Genomic DNA, 12,139 nt, shown 5'->3' on the forward strand with positions numbered 1-12,139 from the left:
ATTATGTTATTTACTGAACACACTGGCTCTCTATTTGGCCTATAACCATGTTTGCCAACCTGAGTTAAATTCTGCTCCCTCTGCCTGCCCCAGACCTTAACACATGCATTCAAAAGTCAGGAGTCTTCAAGAAACGTCCTCATGCATTTTTTTTTTTTGTCTTCTCTTTTAGCTCTTTTAGTTCAGTGTACTTTAAATACACTCTTTACTCTGCCTAGCTGACCTCACGGAATGCTCCCATCCTGCACAGAGGGAGATGGAGCAAAACCTTTTCCTTTAGATCTTTCCTAGGCTTGGCAAGACACCTCCAAAAAAGAAAAAAAGAAAGAAAAGTCAAATTGGCAGTTCCCCAGACCTGCTCTTCTGTTGCAAAACCACCCCGCTTTCAGTGAAATTAAGACTGGGAACAGGTGAATCTGCCTGACTTTTGGGCTGTCTCCTGATGCTGGGGCTACTTAGGTGATGACAACCTAATTTTTCCTTCCTCCTTGCTGAAATTCACAGCCAAAGGAGAGAGCAGCAGTTTTCACAGCTCCATTTTCTATAGTAGGCAGATTCTAGAAGAATCTCTCCGTAGACAGGATGCTAATTCTTCCAGATCATGTATTTAAAAACACATAGAAGAGATAAAACATCTTTAAAGTCAATTCATAGTGGGTTCCAGACAGCGACTCTTTCCAGCTAGCTGAACAGTATAGAATAGACCTCTGGTTTAGTTTGAAACTTGTCATTTATTTTCTTGCCCAAGGATTGTCTGCTCAGCTCCCAAGTAATGCTGAATCTCTCTTTGGTGTTTAAAATTATTTCTTTAGTGTTCTTTTCATTCATTGGAAAATGGATTCTTTTCCCTCCAGATTTTGAAGGTAAATGCCTGGGTGGGACAGTGATGTGAGGCTTGTCAGTTGAAAAGCTATAAGAATTCCAGAGAGGAGCACGAGTTGGATTCAATCATATATTGATTTTCAGCCCAGTAAATTGTGGCTGCTTCGTAGCAAGGGTAACAAGTATGCTGTGCTTTTCAGAAAGAGATGTGATCAGCTTTTAAACAATAAAGAGGATCACTGCTGGGCAGAGTGATTCAATTTAAATCCACACGAAAACCAGTGGTGAGTTTAAAATAAACAAAGCAACATTAAAAACCACCGCCACACCCAACACCACATGTCAGCAATAAAACAGATACGGGAATTTAAGCTATCCAAGGTGAATTTTTTTAAAAATTGAATTCCTTGGAGGATAATGGAGAGTTAGCTGAAATAGCTTAGTGGCTACACATTTAGCCATCCCTCTTCCAGGCATGTGAGGAGAATTCACAACAAAAAGGTCCTCTGACAGGTAGCCATGAGACGCTGTAGGCAAGAGGTTTTGTCTTCCTCTAGGAGTGCTGGTCTTTGGGACCAGGGGTGCACAAGGTTTTCTGCCTGGGTTTCCCTCTCTCCTGACTCTGTCTTGCCTCAAGTATCCTAGCTGCTCCTTGAATTGGTCCCCTCTGGGATTCCAGTGCTGTGTGTCCCAGCTAAAACCTCACCCTTTCTGAGTAGAAGAACTGAGCTTACAACCCTGAGGCCTCTGTGTGGCAATTTCTGCTGCTGCTGCTGCTCCTGGGAGAACCTGACTTTGTGTTCCAAGCCCCAGGCTTATGGGACCAGTGCTGTATGTTTTGTGTTCTATTCATAGATGACGGAGAGCTCTGAGCTTCCCATTAATGGTGGGTCTAAGAGTCCCTGGAATCACTGTGCTGAAATGTGCCTCTGGTCACTGGTGGACTGGACAGGCCTAGGAGCAGATGGGTGCATGCTCATCTTGTCCTAAAACTGAGCCTGACCTTTGTGTGGGACAGTGCCTCTCTTTCCTAAGCCCAGGAAGGTGTTATTGTATGTGTGTGGATAAGATTTTGAGACTCTAATTTATGTCTTTATTTTTATTTCTTGCATTTCCCCCTATCACTTCTCCCTATTCATATTGGCTCTATGTTCATCATCTCCAGGAAGGTTTAGGACAGAGTGAAAGGTGGATGTTGTCTGCAAAACAGTTTCCTACCAGGACTTTGCTATGGAAGCCTAATTCTTAAAGGAAAAGGATAGATTAAAAAGTCTTGAAAAAACACAAGGGGGGAAGCTCCCCACCCCAACCTCAATCTAGAGCTTACTCCGTCAGGCTGGGGAATGGGAAGGGAGAGGCTGATGGAGCCCAGAATAACAAAGAGCTGGACCCAAATTCCTGGACTGCCTTGGTGAGGCAGTGAGGTCTCAGTGAATGCCATTTTGTGGTACAGATGGGATTACATGCCACATTTCAGGAAGAGGCTCATATACCATGTTTGCAACAGAAATAGAGGGCTGCAAGTCACGAAGGGGCCACACGGACAGGGACATAAGCATCTCACTGGTAATTGATGTATACAGATGAGTAAGAGACAGTTGGGAATCCCATCTTCAATATCCTGGCATAGGGTAAGAACTTAGAAATAAATGTGTCACAATATGCAGAAGTGGGAAATAGTCCCAGAGACTGAGGTTTACTTAGTGTCGGAGAGACAAAATTCCATCTCATTTGCCTCCTGAGAACCTAGAAGATCACACTTCAAGCCCTTGCATTTAAAGCCAGCCAAGCGACTAGTTCTGACCAATGAGTGTGAGTGGAAGTGACATGAATCACTTTCATGCTGAGGCAGTGGAAAGCCCCTGTGTCACCCTCCAGCTTTTTACTTCTCCCACCTTGTGTAGAGATGGCAGAGTCACATGATACAGCTTTCCACAGCCCGAGTCCCCGAGTGACTGTGGAGGGCACACTCTCCAGCTGACCTGTGTTATTCATGTAACACAAATGAGAAATAAGCCAAATGTTGGGTTATTTCACTGAGATTTCAGGGTTAATTTGTTCCTTGAAGCAAACCCAATGTAATCTGACTAACCTGGTGGAAAAGTTAGAAATTAAGTTAAATTGCAGAGAGTAGAGTATAATTTCCTATGTCCCCAAATTTGTGGACTGAGATTTGTGCCTGCCAGAAGGGTACTTGCTGTGCATGTGTCTTCTCTGGTGATCCTGCAGGTTTTAAGCTTCTCCACGCCTGAAGCTGTAAGGAAGTCATCAGTCCTAAGTCCTTTCACCCCAGCATGGAGCAAGATAAGTTATGTGAAAGCATCTAGTAAGTACACTGTCTCACCTACAGAAGAGGCACAACCAAAATGTCATTTCTCCTTTTTCCTCTGTGACCTCCACCTTTCTTTGGGGTGATAAACAGGAAAGCAGGACGGGGTCAAGAAAGAACGTCTTCTTCACTTACTGCACGTGACCTGGTGGCAGACCCTGTTCTGGACCTGGGACACTGAGAGGAATCAGGGCCTGCCCTTTACCTTAGGGCTAAGGGCCCCAAATACGGAGACAGATACTGTCACAACAGTAGTACAACACAGGAGAATAGAGGACCAAGAGTGCTGGGAAGAACAGAAGAGGGAATTAGAGAAAGTATGCCATGCAAATGAAGTTGGAAAGGAAATAGTACAAGCTAACGGTTCACAGTGTGTGCGATGCTTTGCATACAATATCTCATTTACTCTTCACAATGACTTTGTGAGGCGAGTGCTCATGACCTGTCATGTAGCTCAAGGCCCTTTTTTCTGTGCAGTCCAGGTGCCTAGAGGTGATGGTGCGATGAGAGTTATTCTGATCCTTCATCCCTAGGAGACATGGAAAATTCTATGGGTAGCTGCTATGCGGGAGGTTCCACCAACCCCTCCAGCCCCCAGAGCCCCAGAAAGGTCTCAGCTCAGCTTCTGTGGCCAGTTTTCACTTGTCAGCTCATAGCCAGTGATGAACCGTCCGATGGGGCATGGAGAAAGATGTTCAGTCTCCAAAAAGGGGATGTCTGAGGAAAGACCTGACAGGAGTGGGGCACCTGTGGTGGATCAGGGATTGCAGAACGAGTATCTCATACTTGTGCCTTCTCTAATTTATAGGAGAGAAGCCTGAGGCTCAGAGTGAGGCAGTGACTTGCCTAGGCTTAAACAGGGAATAAGGGACAGCACCAGGATTAGAAGTCAAGTCCCCTGCCTTGCCCCTCCCACCACCACCCGTATGCCCAATCACAAGGCCTTGTGGAATTCCTTGTACCATCCATGACCACTAAGGCATCTGACCGTGGGACATCCTTACCCTGGATAAGCAGATACAGATGTATATGTAGGAGGTGATGGACAAATAGCTATTTCAACTACCCATTCACTTACTATTTACTTAGGTTCCCAGTAGGTGCTGATCTCTGCACCAAGGTCTGAAGCTACTGCCAAGAATTGGCTGGATCTTGAAGCTCTTGTTGGTGAGGTGACGACATGGGGCGACATTGCAGGAGGAGGCCTGGACCTTGACAGTTGGCTTCTGATGAAATGCCAGCCTCATTTCAGAGATCTGTGCTAGGGCCAAGCCAGGGGCAGGTAAGGCCGAGGAGGCTGGGAGCTCTGCCGTGAGGTGTATGTGCGTGAACCCATCCTCACTTCCAGGGCCCAGAATGCTGTTAACCTTTCACTCATCTCATAGAGCATTCAGAGTTCAAGGTCGCTCTCCCTCCAGGGAGGACTGGTGTAAAACTACTCTAGGCCTTTCCACTCTGCTGACTGGACTTGGGGCTGCGCTGCTAGAGGCCAACTGACATTCTGATCTGGGTACAGACATCTTTAGGGGATCAGTGTGCTTCTGGGCTGATATTTCTGACTGTAATTGATTCTTCTGCGTAGCTGGCTCCAAAGGACCATCATTAGCGTCTGCAGTGAATTCTCGGGAGCCCCAGAGCTCACTATAGAGGATGGCTAGGTTTTGGGAATTCTGCAACTACAAACTTGTCTCCCTTGTTTGCCACTGACTTTCTGGAGGGCCCTGGGGGGGATGAGCAGACCGAGCAAAGTGGCTATGTGAAAGGAAGTCCTGGCCTTAGGAGATGCCCCATCCAGAATGCTGCTTCTCTCAATTTCTTACATATCCAATGCAAATCCTGGGACAGATTTTTAAAGAACCGTAAGATTCAGTATTGACTTACAAGGCTGCTGTCTGAAAGTATAATAAAGTATAATTTCCAGTAGCAATTTGGAATAGCACTGAGGTCCTGGCTCATGGGTTCCTGTTTGAATTTGTATACCAAAGAGAAGTGTTAGAGACCCAGAACTGTGAGAAAGCCTGTGGGGTTTGATTCCCTAAGGTGTCAACAGTGCAGGTAACTGGTTCCTTTCTAGGTTCAGGTATTAACTTACCTGATGAGGTGGGGCCTGGGTATGTGGAAAGAACCAGGTGGGGACCGAACCCAAGGCAGAAGAACCGAGCTCTGTGGCCTTGAATAAGAGTTGAAACAGTCTGGCCTCAGTTTCTTTTCTCCAAAATGTAGATTGAGAGATATGTTAGATAATACTGTTATCGCTAAAACAATGTGATGTGACCTTGGGCAGCCTCTCTTTGTGTAAACATGTTCAACAACTTTCATTAAGTACTGTATCCTCATGTGTAAAATAGGAAGTGGGATCCACAGGCTCTAAGTTTCCTTCTACTTTGACTTGCTAGGATTCTGAGTTGAACTGACCCTTGAGACATTCTCTGTTACAGTTTCTATCCACAAGCTATCACTGGCGCAGACCCAGACATCTCTGGCTGGAAGTCATAAATTTGGGTGGCTGAACCTGCTAGGGAAATAAACATAGTATCAACATTCATAATTGCATGTAATCATATCTATTTGCAGAGAGCTACTGCATTCATTTTCTTGCAGTGTGGGGGGAGGTTCGTTTGAGGAGAGGAGCACATCTTGAGACCTCGTCTCCCACACCTTCCCTTTTGTGGAAGTTGGTGTCCACTCCAGTGTGTCTGTGTCTTTCTTGAGCTCCCTATGTGCCCTGCACTCATACTATCGATCAGGTAAGGGGAAAAAGTGAGGAGGGCATCATGTGCAGTGGTAGTGAGGGCAGGGGTGAGGGGTGAGGAGGGCCCAGAATGCAGGCTGTTCAGAGGGGAAGCCCATCAGAACGGCAATGGTGAGACTCAAGGGAGACGCACTGCTGCCAGGCAGAATGAAGTTCCTCATCTGGTACTAAATATTTCCTCCTTTTGGTTATTTGTCATGAAGCGATCTCAGCAGGTCACTGTCATGTTACCACTTAGCCATCAATTAACAAATGTCTACCCCTTTGGGTCGTTTTTCATGGATCAATTTCCCCATTCCTCTCACCATTTGGTTATTTTCTTTTCGCAGCCTCTCTTCATTGTAATTTATGGAACCCCATCATCCAAGGGAGAGCACCACTCTTGCTTTGAATCCAGGGAAGGCTATTTGTGGAATTTTAAAGGACCAGTAAAAGAAAATTGCGCAAGTGAGGAATACTTTGTTAGATTACACCTTTCTGAGCTGGGATTTTATTCTTTTCCCCCCAACCCTATCCCACAAATGCAAGGGGCAAAGAGCTCTGGGGTGGGAGAGGGTGAATCATTGCATTGGGCATCACTTGTGTTTTCCCACTTGAATTTCACAGTGTTGTTTCCTCTTCATATTTATTACCACTTAAGGTTCATTTACATTCCCTCTCTGTCCATGGTGATCAGAGCAACACCTCCCAAATTAGCATCATTTGCAAGTTTCATTAACATGCTGTTTACTCTCCCTCTTTCAGATCATTAATAAAGATGACCCTGTGCACCCTACCTTCCCCCCAACTCCATACATTTTCATTTGTCATCACCTTTTGTTTGCAGACTTTGAGCCATTTTTAAATTTATGTGGCAGCACTCCCTACTAAGCCAATTTGAATTAATTTTGAGTGTAACACTTTATACCACTATGCCAAATGCTTTTCTTATAGCTGTATGCATTCCATCAATAGTATTCCCACCACCTTTCTATTTGGTATTCAGGTTGAAAACTCTCAATTCTGGCTGGCATTTTAGTTCTTTAAAAGTCACTGTATCCTCTGTACTGACTAGGGACTTTCTCCTAATTTTTCGGTTATTTTGAAATGATTGATGTTATGAAAGAAAGGATTTGGAGAGCTATTTATGGCAATCGATAGCTTTCATCTGTCTTTCTCGCATCTGCTATTATGGTTGAGTAAGTAATTTTGGTGAAACCCTTTCACATTTCAGGATGCATGAGATCTGGACCTCCTATTTTGAAGGCTACAGATTTGCCAAATATTCCTTCCATTTGTTTGAAACTGTACACAAGTTTTGAAGATATTTTAAATGCCTGGGTTCTCAAGAAGTATTTTTTTTTCTTGAATATAAATTTTTATTAAATTTATTAGGGTGACAATGGCTAGTAAAATTGCATAGGTTTCAAATGTACATATCTGTGATACATCATCTTTATATAACATTGTATGCTCGCCACCCAGAATCAGTCCTCCTTCCCTCACCATATATCTGACCCCGTTTACTCTTTTCTATCATCCTCCCTCCCCTATTTCCCTCTGGTAATCACTAAACTGTTGACTATGTCTATGAGTTTTTGTTTGTTTGTCTTGTTCCTTTGTTGCTTTCAGTTTTATATCCCACATATGAGTGAAGTCATATAGTTCTCGACTTTTTCTGCTTGACTTATTTCGCTTAGCATAATGATCTGAAGATCCATCCGTGTTGTCACAAATGGCAGTATTTCATCTTTTCTTATGGCTGAGTGGTATTCTATTGTATATATATACCACATCTTCTTTATTCAATCATTTATCGAAGGACACTTTGGTTCTTTCCACTTTGGTCTTGGCCACCGTGAATAATGCTGCAGTGAACATTGGAGCACATATATCTTTATAGATTTTTTGGGTAGATACCCAGGAGAGGGATTGCTAGATTATATGGTAATTCTATTCTTAATTTTTTGAGGAACCTCCACACTGCCTTCCATAGCGGCTGCACCAGTCTGCATTCCCACCAACAGCCTATGAGGGTTCCTTTTTCTCCACAGCCTCTCCAACACTTGTTACTATTTGTCTTGTTGATGAAAGCCATTCTGACTGGGGTGAGGTGATATCTCATTGTGGTTTTTATTTGCATTTCCCTAATAGCTAGTGAAGGTGAGCATTTTTTAACCTATCTGTTGGCCGTTTGCATGTCTTCTTGGTAGAAGTGTCTGTTCAGGTCCTCTGCCCATTTTTTAAAATTAGACTGTTTGTTTTGTTGTTGTTGAGTTGTATGAGTTCTTTATATATTTTATGTTATATATATTAGATATATATAAAGATATATATATATATCTTTATATATATATATCTTTATATATATATATCTTTTATATATATATATAAATATAAAGATATATTATATATATCTTTATATATTATATCCTAATCAGAGGCATTGTTTGCAAGCATCTTCTCCCATTTGGTTGGTTGCCTTTTTATTTTGTTGATGGTTTCTTTTACTGTACAGATGCTTTTTAGTTTGATATAGTCCCATTCATTTATTTTAGCTTTTTCACTTCCCTTGCCTTTGAGGTCAAGTTTACAAAATCCTCTTTGAACCCAAGGTCCATAAGTTTAGTACCTATGCTTTCTTCTATGCAGTTTATTGAAGAAATGGTTTTTGAGTTAATGAAATGAATACAATAAGTAAATCTGTCAGTCATTCATATTTCCCCCTATCTGTACCATTTCCTCATTCTGTGAAGTAGTGAACGGTTTAAAAAACAATCAAGGCTGCTACTGGAAGATGGGTTTACTATTGTTAATCATTTATTTATTCTACATATATTTATTGAGACTTTACTTTGACCAGACACTGTTTTAGGATCTGAGGATATCGCTGTGAACAGAAAGAATCTTTTCCCTCTTATGCAGTTTGAGCGATCGACAATGAACAAACATACACACATCGAATGTATCATCAGATTATGATAAGTGTTACAAATAATCATAAAGAGATACTGAGATTTTGTAGCATTCAGAGGCTAGTTTTTTGGAACTGACCTATTTTTCAACCCTGAATCTTGTTTTTGGGAAGATGTACAATTTCCAGAAGCTCCATGGGTAGAAATAATGACAAACACAGCTTAGGATATCATTATAACAGATGGTTAGCCAGGCCCTATTTGAGACCCACATTGTGTGCATGTGCAGATGCGCCCATGCGGGGCCAGAATCTTGGCTGTCATAGCTCCTGGGACGCTCCAAAGCCAGGTGTCTTTGACATGACATGAAGAGTGTTATCCTTCTGAACTTTATGAAGATGAGCTAAGAATTTGTGGAGAATGCTGAGTTCACCAGATGAACAAATTACCAAATGGTCAACTTAGTATGAAGATATATGCAGGGGTGGGAGACGGCCATGGATCTGCAGTGGCCGTAAGTTAGGATGATGATTGAAGTGCTGGGAGCATCTCAGCTTTTTCCTGAGTCCAGGCCTACAGAGCGCCCCTCCTGGCTATGTTCTGGACCACTATTAACAGGGATTATTGTCATTAAGTGGGGTCGCTTATGCAGTAAATTTCATGGTAGCTTTTTATTATTTTCAGATTCACCCTTATTTTCTCCTATTTTATTTCATTTTATCTGCATAACATTCTTTTGTAGAAAAATGTTTCAAAATGCCAAACTGACGAAGTCGCTTTGATATTGGAAAGTCTAAGGTGGTGATTCTCCACCTACAGGTAAAGTTCAAATGTTCAGCCCATCTCACAACATCACGGCCTGGCGCCTTCCCAAATGTCAATCCTCATCGCCTGACCTTCTCTGCTGCTTTGCCCTTCGATTCTAAGAGGACCAAATTACCTATGGTCTTCACTTGCACTAGATTATGCTCTGCTTCTCTATCCTCCTGATGTTCCTTCCGAGTGGAATGTCCTCCTCTTTCTTCTTCACCTTCCAACTCCTATTTAGCTCTTAGACTTGTCTTGGGTGCTGTGTCCTCCAAGTCTCAGGCTGGGGGGCCTTATTTCAGCACCCTGGACTTCTCCCTATCCTAACTCTTCCACACTACCGCTCCAGCATGACAGGGACATTGTCTTATTCATTTTTGCCCACACAATCTAGTACAGTCCAGACACAGAGCCGGCACTCAGGAAATATTTGTTACACTAAACTGAACTGAAGATGGGGATGAACGAGGGGTTATCAACCCCATGCTGCTGTTGAGGAGACAGAGGAGGGTAAGAGGAGGGCCTGCTGGGGAGAGTGAGAGGCATGACAGAGCATCCAGGGAAAGCTGGGGTGGGGCCGATACCAGAGTGCACGGTGGTAGGAACCTATCCCCCCTGATCTGGGCTGATTTCCCAGGTGAGTTCAAAGCACGTTGAAACTTTGAGTGCTCACGCAGTCTCTTAGCACAGACGTCATTTCTGTTTCACAACTAAACTAATGATTTCAGATGGTTATCACAGTTATCGGATGGCCTGTTTTTGTTGGTGGAGTTTATTCTTTTTATGAAAGTTCTTATTTGTTTTCAAGTTAAATAAGATCTGACTTTTATCCCCAAAGGAACTTATATTTCAAACCCCTGATTTGAGCAGAATTTCGGTTTGAGGTTGGCTTTGACTCATCTCTTTGATTAAAGGCTTATCTTCTAAATAACATGTCTTAATAGTTACTCTTTCCCTTTCCAGACCTTCTAAATTTAGATAAATGAGACCAATTATCGCTTCCAGAATGTTCAGTTTCTACTCTGGTCCTAGAATTTGGTGTCTAAGAGATGTTGATTTCCTTCCCATGGGATCATTTAAATGCTGTATTTTCCCAGTTGGTGTTCTCACCGGTGGGGAGGAGAACTGTGGGAGGGGCCTACTGGCTGCTGGTGCACCAGGAGCCACAGGGGTGGGCATTTGGCTTCCTGGCAGCCTGGACATCGCCCACAGGGACCTTGCTAGATGCTGGCAGGCGGCTGTCCTGCGGTAGGACAGCTGGTGCATGAACAAGTCCACTAGAACACAGTGTCTGTAAACAGCCAGGTAAGGGAGAGGAACCTCCGAAAATGTGCTGTGGTGACATGAATCCTGCAAGGGGAGATTGTTTTTCAATTCCTTTTCTTTTTTGTCACTTCCAGAGATGATTTTGAATCCATGACAGGAAGATATAGAACATTATTCATACATCACTTGAGTATATATTTAGTAAGCACCTGCTGTGGGCCGGGTACTGAGCTACAATGCATATGGGGTGAGCAAGAAGATATACCCCTCGTCCTGACCCTGCAGTCAGGATAAAAAGGAAAGTTTGCTGCCAGCCATTGGGAGTGGGGGAGGGGGGTGGCCATTACACCCAAAATTTTCAGGTTACACTCAAAATTCTACTTGGCTGCTAAGAAAATTGTTCTTTGCAGGGTCTCAGAGCTTGGGAGATCAGCCTGGGAACGGCATATGATATTGTAAGACCTAGAAGTAGGGAAAAGGGACTAGAAGTCTTCTTTCCTCAGATGCCTGTTTGCCTCTCTCTGAGTTCCAGCCCTGTCAACCCTGACTGCTCACTTTCCCTCCCACCCAGATCCTTTCCCCAAAATGTGAGCCTGTAACTCTGGACCCCCAGAGCTCTAGCAGACAGAATTCGTTTGGGGCAGACACAGTCAGTATAAGTTATGACCCCTCCCCCCCAGCCCAAGTCTTGCTGAGTCTGAGATTGTTTAGAAATTGCAGGGCTGAAGGTTTCTTCAGTTTTATCCATGGACATGAGGCTTGCTAGCACCAGGGTAAATGGCTTCCAAGAGGGAGTGACCATCAGGTCACTTGAAAGTAGATGGTCGCTTGAAAGTAGACTCATCCAAGCGGCCTAGAAGTCTGCATTTACCTGCAAACAATGCAGGGTGATGACAGTGTAAGCACAGACTTGCTCTGCTCAGAGAAGGCACTCAGCTTAGCTGGGATCCTTGGGCTGATAGGAGCTTTAGAGGGGTTCTGAGTGCCATATAATTACACGTGATTTGTGTGTGTGTGTATGTGTGAGTGCGAGCATATTTGCTTTTTTTTTTTTTTTTTTCTGAGAAGAGGGTCTGTGGTTTTCATCAGATTCCTGACAGCGTGCAGGGGACTTGATTCCATGCCTTGGTTCCTCTCTCTTTACCAGCTGGTTTGGGAGAGTCACTTGGATTCTGTCTTCATCTATAATAGGCTCTTCTGAAGTCAACATGAGAAAACATAGGTGAACTATGAGGTTTCCAAACCACATATACCAGGCCTGGAATAACC

This window comes from Rhinolophus hipposideros (assembly GCF_964194185.1).
Source record: "Rhinolophus hipposideros genome assembly, chromosome: 14".
Classification (NCBI taxonomy): Eukaryota; Metazoa; Chordata; class Mammalia; order Chiroptera; family Rhinolophidae; genus Rhinolophus; species Rhinolophus hipposideros.